Genomic DNA, 14,410 nt, shown 5'->3' with positions numbered 1-14,410 from the left:
ATTATCGTATCATCACAAAAGTATCTTGTATTATTTCTTTATTTGAAACTATTTCTTCTTAACCTAACATGGAACAAGAAACGATTATCTTTATTTAAATTGTAAGGATCGTATAGCCTTGGGAAGGAAGACTTTCGATATAAGGCACCATAACTCAATTATCGTTGGCAAACTGAGGGGTGTGCCATGTCGCACCGTGCGTTCAGGGGTGCGCCACCATCGTCCACCACATCGGGCTATAGCCTAGCTCTGATGCCATTTGTAAGGATCGTATAGCCCAAACACAATGTCCTGCAATATAAGCCCAAGAGTCCATCTTTTTCTAAAACCAATTGGTATTAGAGGGACTTATCCTTAGACTTATATACATACATTTGTTTTTGTCTCCCTCCTATGTGGGATAGGTTTGCACCCCAACATTGTATCTTTAATCTTTGATGTGAAACGGACAATTAAAAAAAGGTCTTAATTGCGTAAAAAAGTTATAAAATTTCAAGAAAATTTTGAATTCGAATAATGTAATCGATTGGTTCACGTAACATTACACATTCATAAGTCAGGGATACATTGATACTGTTAAGGTTGCATACTCTGCAACTTCGTGTTTTTCCCTTTGATGATACAATTTCAGAATCCTTGTAACTGGGATGTATCTCCCGAGTTGTAATAGCTTTGCCTGTTACCTTTTTCGTGTTTAGTAAATTCTTGCCTTCTGAAAAAAAAAAAAAAAAAAAATACACTGATTTTTTTTTTTGAAAGGCAAATTATATTACTAAATAGAATGTACAGAGATGTGAGGAAGCCGAATTAGCTACCAACACGCACGATAATTACAAGTATAATACACGAGAGCTAAACAACACGATGAAAAAAAAAACAAAATACACGATGAGATTCAACCCGGGTCCATGTTCACGCATAGTATGTTTGTGGATGCCGGGGATATGAGCCATTGTTGCCACGTGATGAGTGATTTTCTTGAACGATTTTTGATCCATTCAAAAGACTTCACTTGAATGTCACTAACTATTTTTGGAGATGAGTCCGCATCATTCTTGAACACCTTGAGGTTTCTATTTTTCCAAATCATGTAGCATGTAGACCATATAACCGCTTGCCAAACCTTCTTTTTGAATGGTTCCATCCCGAACGAGTTTGAACATTTGATTAAGTCTTCTAAAGTGTAGCCCGAAGGAAGGGAAAGATCCCACCATTTAAAAATGCCAATCCAAATGTCTTGGGCGGATTTGCAAGAATAAATGGCATGATCTACCGATTCAACCACGTTGTCACATATTGGACATAACAACGTGTCCAAGTCGATACCCCTCCTATCAAGCTCCACTTTAACCGCGATTCTCCTTCTTAGCACTCTCCAAATGAAGATCCCGATTTTTAGAGGAACGAGATTGTTTTTTAACGTAGCTATAGAATTGGATTCTCTTGGAATAATCTTGTCATCAATCAATTTCGCCATTGCTTTTGTAACAAATAATCCACTTTTATGACCCAAAAATTTCCATGAGCTTTCACCATTACCCGAGATTGAACTTGTTTTGATGATTTCAATCATATTGTCTAACTCCCCGTGTAGTCTACCCGTAAGTTCTCGTGTCCATTCCCAATTAAACCGCCATATATTGTTGTCGACCTGAATTCTGTCCCGAACATTTGTGTTAGGCTGTCTTTCTAGTCGAAAAAGTCGCTGGAATCTGACGTTAAAGGGGCTGTGATCAGCCCACTGTTCGAGCCAAAAGGCGACATCATCGCCTCTACCGATCTGCCTTTCGAATAAGTCATTTATGTTGATATTTACTTTGATCAGCTCGATCCGCAATCGAATGATATTCCTCCATATGGAATTCTGCTTCAAATAAACATTCTCATCGTTAGAACCCAACCCCCCGTCCCGCCCATAAATGCTTTTGATTATTTTAACCCAAAGTGACTTGTTTTCGGTACGAAAACGCCACCACCACTTGGAAAGTAACGAATAATTTTTTGCTTTTAACGACCCGATATTTAACCCGCCCTCATTATAAGGTAAAAGTATGGTTTCCCATTTGACCCAAGAAAGTTTTGTTTCATCCCCCGACCCGCCCCAAAAGAATTTACGACGCATACCTTCGAGGTGATTGATGACGCAAGATGGGGCACGAAACAACGAGAAGAAGTATAGAGGGAGACTACTAAGGACCGCCTTAACAAGTGTTAATCTACCACCAAACGACATCGATCTTGCTTTCCAATCCGACAAACGTTTAGAGAATTTCTCAATGACGGGTTTCCATGTTTCTTTTTTGTGAATTTTTTCACCAATCGGCATCCCTAAATAGGTGAAAGGGAAGGAGCCCGTAATACAACCCAATCTATTAGCAATGTGTTCAATTTCTCCCCGGGTTACACCAATTCCGTAAATGTGGCTCTTTTGCATGTTAATTTTAAGGCCCGATACTTTCTCATAACATTCTAAGGTTTTGTGGACATTCAAAAGATTTCTTTTAGCCCAATCACCAAAAAATATCGTGTCGTCCGCAAATTGAAGATGTGAAACATTAACTTTATCCCGCCCGATTTCGACTCCCCGAATAATCTTGTTTCTTACCGCGATTTTTGTTAGAATGTTAAGCCCTTCGCTTGCGATAATGAAAAGATACGGTGAAAGTGGGTCGCCTTGGCGAATTCCTCGTTGTAAACGAAACTCTCTAGTGGGTGACCCATTAACTAGAACCGATATGGATGCGGATTTGAAACATGATTCCATCCATTTGAGCCACTTTGGCCCAAAACCCATTTTTCTCATAATATCCAATAAGAAATTCCATCGTACACTATCGAATGCTTTTTCAAAGTCGGCTTTGAAGATAAAGCATTTAGATTTCCTACTTTTGACATCCCCCACTAACTCGTTTGCGATTAAGATACTATCAAGGATAGATCTTCCACGTATGAATGCACTTTGTTCGTTCCCAATCAACTTGTCAATCACGTTTCGAATTCTATTGGCAAGTAACTTTGAGATGATTTTGTAGTAACTTCCGATGAGGCTTATTGGCCTATAGTCACGCAAGTTAACCGGATCATTTTTCTTTGGTATTAAGGTGATAAACGAAGCATTACACCCTAGAGTGATTTCACCACTACTCCAAAACCAATGAATTGCCTTCATTAAATCACCTTTAATCAATTCCCAAAATTTGTGATAAAAAACAAAATTAAAACCATCGGGCCCGGGCGCTTTCGAACCATCACATTCTTTAACGGCTAACCACACTTCTTCTTCACTAAAGGGAATTTCCAATGATGTAGCCTCATCTTGTGGAATCTTTGAAGTCTCAAAACCACCAAAATCAAAATTACTCGAATTCGAATCTTCATAAAATGATTTAAAGTGTCTAAACACTTCTTCCTTTACGTCACCCGGATTCTCCTGCCATAATCCATTTATGTGTAGACCCCGAATATTGTTTTTGTTATTTTTCCTTTTAATTACCGCATGAAAGTATTTTGTATTTTCATCACCATCCATCGCCCATTTGACTCGTGATTTTTGTTTTAGCATGTTTCGTTTTACCCGATCTTTCTCGACCCACTTGTTTCTATTATTAATCCATTCAACTCTTTCAATATCCGTAAGGCTCCTGTTTTCTGCTTCATTATCCCAATAATTGCACAATTCATTTAGCTCTTTAATTTCTTTGTCAATATTACCGTATGTATTGAAGGCCCAGTCTTTGAGTTTACACTTAACGTTTTTGAGTTTTAACCTGAATAGAGTGTCGGGCCTACAAGGGCCAACCGGAACAGACCATGCTTCTTTGATAATATCTGTCACGCCATCTAATTCGAACCAGCAATCAAAAATTTTCGTGGGTTTGGGCCCGAAGTCCACTGACCCGTGTTTAAGCAAAATAGGTGTGTGATCAGATAACTGTCTATCAAGTGCAGTAACAGAAAGATCATTCCATAGTAACGCAAAATTATTCGATACTAGAAATCGATCTAACTTACTGAATCGAAGACCATCGTCGCTGATTCTTGTGAACTTGCGACCCGTTAAAGGGATTTCAATTAGCCCATTATCGTTAATAAATTTGTTGAACTTGGAGGCTCGTCTAGAAATAAAGTTGGTGTTTTCTCGTTCATTCGCGCTCCTAACTTCGTTAAAATCCCCACAAATAACCCAATTATCCATATCGAATAACAAAAGTTCGTTTAAACTCTCCCAAAACTTCTTTTTTTTCGCATCACTATGGGGTCCATACACGTTAACAATAACTACTTCAGAATCATAATTGACAAGTGTACCTTTGACGGCTACGTAGAAGTCACCAGCTACAGCTTGATCAACATGGAAGATACTTGCATCCCAAATCGTTAATAGTCCCCCAGATCTACCAACACATTCCTTAACAGCATATTTGACATGTTGAGAGCCCCAAATATTTTCAACCCATCGATCACTGAAGGTCTTGCGTTTAGTCTCCTGTACTGTCACTACAATTGGATTGGATTCACGAATTATTCTTTTGAACCACGCTTGTTTACCATCCTGATTGAATCCGCGAATATTTACCGAAAGAATCTTCATTATACACAATAGTAATATCACGAAACACGACATCTAGGTGAATTAAGTTAGGCCTCCTGATTAATTTTGAACCCAAGGAGCCTAGCAAAATCGCATAGATTAACGCTAGCTTCAGATTCTTCTTGCTTGGAATTTTCTTTGGAGCGTACTTTCTTTGATTTGGTCTGGATCAACTCACAAATTGAAGGTGAGTGATGACGTTTAGAACCGCTCACTTTATACATCGTTTTTCTTTCTCTAGCGATTCTTTTGGCATAATTTATTCGAGAAGAAGCCTGCCATTTACATACCTTGTGCCATCTGGAACACCCTCTTGAATCACTGTTCTCCTTCGTTGGTGATTTGCACGAGATTTGTTTTCTATTCTGGCTACTGGTGTTGATTGAGGATTTAAACCCTTGGACGAGATGGGCTATTTGTTCTGGGCTCCCATTAGTTTCTTTGTTCCATAAGTTGGTTTCAGGTTCGTGAGTTTTGGGCCCAAATAATTTTAATCCAAGCTCAATACCCTTTAAAAATTTTTCTCTTGCTGGGTCGTTTATTTTATGAGTTGTAGGCCCAGAACATGTAGGCCCGGTAGAAACTGAGTTGTTGGTGTTATTATCCAGGCAATTCGACATCCTAGATATTTTGGGTGCCACGTGATCATTACTTTTTTCATGCGTATCTTGAACAAAGGAATTTGAGTCGTTATTTCCATTACTGGCCTCGTTACTAGGGTTTTTGGGACTCGTATTGGTTTTTGGAACTTGTGTGAAGGACTCCTCGGTTTCCACTCTTAATGATTCCGTCTTGTTTGCCGGCGAGATGACCGGAGAATTGGCCGGATTTTTTCCGGGTTGGGATTCGTCATCGGAAGAGAATGGATCATCCTCTTCCATGTTATCCGAGCCTCTTGAATTGACCGACTTGTTTTCCATCTCATCTGATTTATGCTCCTCCAATTCCAACTTGATGATATTACGTGTATCTTCAAAAGCATGAACAAAGAAATCCAAGTTTCCATGATGGATTAAAACTGAGTCGTTGATAGGCTCAGGTTGATCAACATTAAGAAGTACCCGCCCATGGGTTAGGTTTTGGTCACCCTCAAAATGGCAGTTTTCTAATTCCAATACACTACCCCATAGTGTACTAATTCTAGTAAATGTATTCTCGTTCCATATTGGTACAGGGACGCCATATATCTCAATCCACGTTAGTCTACCATGGTACACATATGAGTTATCCCATTTTCTCAAATTGTTGATCCATCTTCTGATACTGTGATGTTCGTTTCCTAAAATATTATCACATGTCGCCTCATTATCAAACATCATAATGACATTAAGCCCACCAATGTATTTGATGTGTGCATTATCGAGTCCTTCCACATCGCATATTCTTTTAAATTGTTGCAGAATATTATAATTAACTACCTCTCCAACCAGTGAATGAGTTAGAACGCTGCTGTTATCCCCATTATCTTCAATTGTAAAAGATCGGTAAAGTGTGGTATTGTTATGGTCCTCGTTTCTGTCTTTGTTGGTACAGGTTTTGTGTGAGTGGTTTTCGTGAGTGTGGTTTTGATTAGGGTTTGTGTGATTTTGGTTAGGGTTTGTGTGATTGTGGTTAGGGTTTGTGTGATTGTGGTTAGGGTTTGTTTTGAATGCTTCTGTAGGGGTAGGATCAGGGTTGATTTTTGTGGTATGGTTGTTTTCGTTGTTGACCTTTGGTACCTCCTTCCATACAGTTGGGTTTCCTTTGTTGTTTTTTGAGATATTCATCTTCCATACAACTTCATCCTTCATTGTTTTTGTATCGTTTCTGCGACCATATTTGTTGAAACTCGTTTGACTGTGAGCAGTTTTCACATTCCTTTCTCTTGCCTTGAATGCCCTAAGTCCCCATCCTAATAGTTGTACTCTATTAAGTTGCGACAGCATTGCATCCACGTTCTTTACATCTTCATATCTCACGAATCCGAATCGATGCCCATTTAGCAAACGTTTCCTGGCGATGTACACATCTTTAACGTATCCCCACTTGTTAAATACTTTCCATAGTTCTGAGATTCCCCATGTTTCCGGAAAATTGTAAAACATGAACGATGTGATTGTAGGTAGATTAATTCCCATCGGACGATCTCTGTAGTAGTTCCCTCTTCGTGCCCCTCGTTGTTTCTTCCATCCATACTTGTCGTCGTCGTCTCTCCTCGGTGGGTATTCGAACGTATTGTTGTTTCTCTCTCTAAGTGTTTCTCTCTCACACATATTCATCAGTATTTGATGTGTATTATTAAAAAAAAAAAAAAAAAAAAAAAAAAAAATACACTGATACATTGTTAGGAAGTAAAAAATAAAAAAATAAAGTCAATCCATCTAAGTAGTAGTTCGGTACTGATAAGATATTAGTTTTAGACATATCAGATTCACCATCTCACAACAATTCTAAGTGAAATCATATAAATGGATTGGATTTGATCAACCGTGTAAACAAAGAGAGTGAATATAAATTTTCCAACAAACAAGGAGCTGGTTACTATAATTTACATATTAACACATTAGCAGACCCAAATTAAAACGATAACAAAAGTGGTATTTATTAGATATTGTTAGATATTGGGCAGAGACTTTTTGTGTCTCCCTATGTTATATTCATCTTTAATCTTTAATCTTTAATCATTAAGCTACTTTGCTATATCTCCAAATAGTATAAGGTTTACTATGGTCTGTTTTCCAATTACCACTTATGTTGTTCTATTCATGGTCAATATTGAGTATGAAGCTTTAATTCTAATTTACTCAGGTTAGATTTATAAATACATTTTTCTTAAACATAATATGTCTTCAGTTATCAATAGAGTAATTGTAAACTTTACATTACCTTAAATTATATGATTACTTTTTTACTTTTTTTGCCGTTGGTCCGTCCATTATATACCAAAAAGCTAGCAGCGCCTCCCGGTTTTTTTGACTAACAACATCCTTCCATTATCCCATTTAAACATACCGAGTCCCTCCGTCAACCATCCGTTTAAAATGGACGTTAAGTATCATCACGTGCCTGAAATGTGATGGGTATTTTCATCATTTTCATTCGTTTGTTGATAGTAAGTGGGCATATATAAGCTGTTTCCCTCTCATTTCACAAATCAAAATCAAGAACCCTAGAAAAAAGCCCCAATTCGATTTAACCTCAATTGGGGCCATACCTCCTTCGTATATCAAGAACCCTAGCAATGGATTGTTGGTGTGGTCGAGCAGTTGTAGTTCATATATCACGTACTGATGCAAATCTTGTTCGTCGTTTCTATTGTTGTGCATCACAGGTTGGTGCCGAAAAACCTAATTCGTAAAACTTAAATTCGAGTATTATGTTAAGATTATAATTAATGTGATGGATTTTATATGGTGCAGAGGTCAAGTTGCACCTTCTTTGCTTGGTACGATCCGCCGAATCTAGTGATATCTGCAGTTTATGAACGGCTTAGAAATCAGGAACAAAGTGCTAGGAATTTGAAGTTAATGTTCATTGTTAGCTGGATTGTGTTTGCTATGTATTACTTTAGTAAATGATCAAAATGTTTTGGAATTTATGTAATGGAATTATGTAATGTGGATTGTGTTTGCTATGTATTTTCTAGGTAACACTTTTGTTTGAAATTATGTAATGCTATTTAATAAACAATGGCTGTAACAATGGTTGTATTAATGAATGAATTGCTATCACTTTTGTTTAGAATGGCTATAACAATGTAAATGTAAATTGCATTTACAATTGCAAATGTAAATGTCAATGGCAACAACATTTGCACAGCCTGTAATATCAAACAACAATTTAAAGAACTTGTAATGTCAAATAACAATTTAAACAAAATACATAATACATAATACCATTATACAAAATACCATTACACAGTTTAAATAAAATACATAATACCATTACATAGTCAACAAAAGACAAGACTTAGAATGCCATTACACAACCTTAATACTAAAAGTACCATTACATAGACTAACAAAAGATGTCACAAGTTTAAACAAAATACATCCCTCAAGCAATACAACATCATAACATTCAATTCTTATTCTTCCCATTTCCTGCAGCCTTCTCCTTCTTCTTCCCACTTCCACCACCACTAGTAGATGCCCCATTTTTACAACCTCTCTTATTATGCCCATAATGTCTACATGATTCACATTTCTATAACTTACCTATTGGACAATTTAACAAAAAACCATGCTAAAATGATCTGCATTATGTCATTCAATTGCATTATCCTAAAATGATATGCATCAAAACTATAAATGTAGGTTGCTTGACCACGAGTGTAAACTAATTAAGTCCCTTTTTTTTTTATTAGATAACCACCATGATGTAAGATAACTATGAACAAATCAGAGTAAGAATCTGCAAATAATTATGTAAAAATATAGTTAGTGTTTAATCGATTTTATGGTTCTTAATCTGCAAAATTGAAAAATTTAAAGTATAGAGATACATACCGTATATGTCATCGACGGCTTTTGGATCAATATCTGGTGTGTGAATGTGCCAAGACATGGCTGCAATGGTGTTCTAATTAGGGCTTAAGAGAGTGGATAATGAAAGGATGAAAGTGACGAGTGGAATATGAAATGAGGCGCCAAGGTTTTCAAAACCCGTTTAATAGCTCCAGATGATTAAAAGGACGAAAATATCCATCACGTTTCAGATACGTGATGGCACTTAACGTCCATTTTAAATGGATGATTGACAGAGGGACTCAGTATGTTTAAATAAGATAATGAAATGATGTTGTTAGCCAAAAAAATCAGAGGGACGTTGTTAGCTTTTTCGTGTATAATAGAAAGACCAACGACACAAAAAAGCCTTTTTTATATGTAAAAGACTCACTATACAACCTCTTTATTTATTACTATGTTCAAGCTCAGTCCGTGCTCGTTTTTTTGAACGGAAAATATTTTATTATTCAACAAACAATCAACCCTCTAGCATGGTGCTAGAAAGACATTACAAGGGAATTAATAGCCAGTCGTTTCAATCTAGACAATGCTTAGCTCTAAATCTAAGCCGAGCAAAAGAAAAAAACTTAATCGAAGCACCAACGTGATATTTTTTTACGGTCTTGCCATTTAAGACTAAGCAATTTTGAAACCGTCAAAGCATCCATAAAGTCGCGCCAAACCATCCTCAAAGTCCGTGCACGTAAATGAACATGTTTTTACTAATTAGATAAAATAAAATTTTAATTTTTTTTTATTTTTTTATTTTTTTATTTTGCCGTGTTCACATTGGCTGGAATTTGCATATTACGCGACATCCAGCACGATTCTAATTAGGCGTTTCAACATCTAGCGATGCATATATTCGAAGGTTTTGACGGTTCATAGTGACAAATTACGAAACAAGTAGACAAATTGTTTGGCAAAAATAGAAAGAAATATAATTTGAATATGTGAGGAGACACGCGGAAGATAGGGAGAGGTGGAAAAAAGAAAAGAGGGTAACATGTGATGATATTGTTCTGAATCTCGTGATTTGTTGGTATAAATTGTATGGGTTATGTTCCTCTGTCATCGATTGTCTGATATGGTTGCCAACTTTAACTGTCCCTTTTGTCAACGTCCCCTTAACCTTCTACTATAATTTATATTACAATACACCCCCTTCATCTTTTCTATAATGTATATTTATATATATACTATTAGATTTTGCAAATAGATACTTTTAGTTATCGATTAAACATTTATTTTAAGATTATTTTTTTAGAACGACGATATTGAGGAAAACTTTCCCGAGACATTCTCAAATCGCATTGATGTTGACAGTACTATCAAAGGTTGAAAACTCTCGTTTGAAGTGAAAATCGAACATTGGTTGGCAGTACCCAAGTTAAATTTCACCTCCTATCACTAAAGTCAAGACTTCGGTGGTATTTCTTTTGGGATTTACTAGCATGATTTTTTTGGTTGGAGAAACTGGGTTTGAAATCATTGACGGGTATCGAAAATCACCCACCAATCATTTTTCACGCACACACATATTTTCGAGCGGAAATCCAAATCACACAATTATACGGAGTATCAAGTATGTTAAATAACTTACTTTTAATTTGGGGTTTGGTAACACAATTAAATGCAAAATGTTATGGTAGTTTATGATAGTTCGGTTATTCGATTACTAGTAAATCTAAGTAACATTAAACTCCTCAACTTTGTTAAGAAAAAGTAACATTCAAACTTATATTGTAATGTATCCGTATTTTTTATGAATGATATAACATTGGATGATTTTTTAAAATAATTCAATTGAAAAAATCCAACATCGATTGAACAATTCAACAAGGGAGCTGATACGTACACCACTTGCTTTTTGCCATACACCACCAAAATTTAATTTTGGACCATTTTACCCTTTCTCATAATTAATTTAGGGAAAAGAGCCTTGAGTTAGAAAGGGTAAAATAGTCAAAGATTGTAGCTTGGTGGTGTATGGCAAAAAAACAAGTGGTGTACGGATCAACTCCCATTCAACAAAGTGTAACTTAAACCAACTCAGAGTCAAGCTCAAGTTGACAACCACATTCAAATGTCAATTAATTGGAGTTAATAGTATGAATATGAATATGAATATGAATATCAACATTAATTTCAATTATCAATCAATCAGTATATGATATGATATGTGATTATATTAATTGGTAAAAGCGTATAATAAGTTGTGATTAGAAACGAAGTTGTTTTTAGAACTATGAAAGTCAATTACAAAAAATGTCACATTTTACAAATACAAAATTTTATCACTTACAGTATCACGTCGTATAAATACAACATTTCTTATTGGATCAAACATGAATGCATTTTGTTCTCTCATAATTTACGAAAGTATCTAGAAGCTAACTATTCTATCTCGAGATGATTAACGATAATATATAGTATTACGGCGTATTACTTACTACTGTATTATTTATTAAGTTATTATTATTATTGTCATATTATATATTGTCAATAACTAGTTTTCGAACCCTCGCTTCGAGCCGGGGGTTCGATTTTTAATGTATTTTATTGTGTTTAGTTACGGAGCCTGGGAGTGAAAAATCAACATATATGAAAAGTACCCTAAATATTTAGCGTTTTTTTTAAAAGTGTCCGTTTTGCGTATAGTTAGTGACATTGTGTTCATAAAATTATTTCAAGTTTAAGGATTGTGTTGGAAAAATTTAACTCGTTGCGAGCGAGAAGATATGACCTGTTAGTATTTGAATGGAGTTTATTTAAGATATTTTATGAAAATTTTGATTTGACGCTTTAAACCCCTGTTTTGGGAGCCGATTTTAACTTTTGAACAAAGTGTGGGGGCTTTTGTTGTGTTACTTGAAAGAAAGGAAAAAAGAAGAAGTGAAAAGACGAAAATATCCCTGGTACTATTCATAAGTTTTGTCTAATAGTTAATACTAGTGAAATGACCCGTGGAATCACGAGTTTGTTTAAACGAAACAGTTTAATGATATGTTTAAAGTATTAAGTGAACGTAAATGCTAAAGTTATTTAGTTTAATGACCCGTGAAACCACAGAGTCTGACTAAGAAACTCACCAATTGAACATTTTATCAAACACCTAAAATGTATATTAAACAATCAACATCCAATCATAAGAGATGTTTTTGGTTGTCATCTATTCTGCCTAGCTTTTATACCTTCTCGTATTCAATTCAAAATAATTAATTAAAATAATTCAAAAATTTTAATTTTAATAATTAAAATAATTATTAATAAGATTTAATAATAATAATAATTAATTAATAACATTTAATTTTAATTCAAAATTATTTAGATTAATGACATCACCCACCATGCTTAGATTTTTTTCTTTTTCTTTTTGATTTTTTCTTAACAAAGGAATTAGCCTAATAATGACATCATCATTTTAACATTTTAATATTAACTAAAGACGTACAGCATGCAACCAAATCAAACAAATTCGAGTCCAACTATTTCGGTTGGAGTTAATTGATAACACGTGTAATACGAGTCTAATTTTTAATATTTTTATACCAAAACGATACGATCCTTTTGATGGTTTAAATAATTGGTAATTCTTTTGTTGCAATTATTTATTGACCACTAGTTCAATTTTAGGCTCTTGTTGATTTCATATCATCAAATTAGTGTACACTAGCTGTACAAGATTATCATATATCGCTAACTATACAGCTATATTTTAATATATTGTCCATTATAATAGTGTAATGCAACATTCATGATGTGGATATGCTAAGTTTTTGCATGTACAAATCGTCATTCATTGATAACGTAGACTATTTATAATTCATTATATTGTGTCATATCATTACAAGACGGCTTAGCAGGTTGACGTTTTTATATTTTTTAATATGAAAATTTCAAATTTAAACTTTACGAAGATCATGAAAAGAGTTGAAGAATGATTACAAAATAACTTGATTTCGATTAAACGGTATACATCAGTTGGCCTTTTGAATAAACTAGAGAAAAAAAAAATCATCTTTATAATTTCATATATTAATATTAATCATTTTCATTTTTCATTCATATAAAGTGGAATGAGGACATGGTCTCGCCACCCATACATAATATGACGTGTAACAAAATAGCAGCAATCACGCATGGAATACTACTTGTATTTTACACACCAGCTGTTCGAATAATTTAATAAGTTTTGGTCAAATTTTTTACTTTTTAAAGCAAAGTGACAGCTGCCCGTGTTTATTTTCCATTTTTCTTTTAATTGTGTCCCTTTCACTTTTACAGGTGGTTTTCAGATGCTTTTTATTTGAAACCAAACAGTCAAACAACAATGACATATTTAGTAACTGGTAACACTGACTCCCTATCGTAACAACTTTTAATGGAACTTATATTTTCCACGCCAGCACTATATTAACACAAAAATCTTTAACGTTCATTTAACAAATTTTTCTCAATCTTACACTCCACCTCAAACTAGAACTCATTTTAAATTATTATTTAAATATAATTCTAACTAAAATTATAAATAAAAATAAAACATTACATTAAGTAAATAAAAACGACTAGATGAATAAAAAAAGTTACATAAACAAAAACATACAGTCGAACTTAAAAAAAGTCGAACCTAAAAAAAAATTAATATTACATAACTAAAAAGAAATAAGATTACATAAATGATAACGACGAGTACGAAAATAATCGGGGTGTGGTATCCCTCATCATTGGTTGCAGGAAGGTCGTCAAATATATTCTTACAGTACAACATGATTCGTTCCGAGTGTATCACAACTTTCCCGACTACTTCATACCATTTTCCGGTTTTAAGAAAAAGGAGTTCTTGCAAGTCTTCATCATAATAGGCAAACTCAGATGCCTCGAAATCAACATGTTTTCGAATTAAATCGAACAAAGTGCTTAAATCAAAGCCGGTAACGTCGGCATCTTCTATTTTTTTTTGAACTACCGTGGTATTTTCTCATGTCATCGTTAAAATAACCACCTTAACGAACGTCAAAAGTAATGAAACATGGAGTCATGATGAAGTTGAAGAAGTTGGATGAAATTGAAAAGGTAAAATGGTTGTGAAGTAATGAAACATTGATACTCGCCATCGAGCCATTGTAGGAGCCACTGACGAAGTGGCTGGCGAGCTGCTGCTTATCACCGTGAGCGAGTGCCGGCCCTTGACGGAGCCTTTAACGATCGATAGGTTCAGGTCTAAAGTTTTCTCTTACTTTTTTTTAAACGGCAATAAAAGTCACTTATATGAATCCGAACGTAATGTCATAACTCACCTCCCCGATCATATTCCTGAACGAATCAATAC

This window comes from Rutidosis leptorrhynchoides, chromosome 2 (assembly GCF_046630445.1).
Source record: "Rutidosis leptorrhynchoides isolate AG116_Rl617_1_P2 chromosome 2, CSIRO_AGI_Rlap_v1, whole genome shotgun sequence".
Classification (NCBI taxonomy): Eukaryota; Viridiplantae; Streptophyta; class Magnoliopsida; order Asterales; family Asteraceae; genus Rutidosis; species Rutidosis leptorrhynchoides.
The sequence above is the reverse complement of the archived record's forward strand: the minus strand, read 5'-3'. Positions refer to the sequence as shown.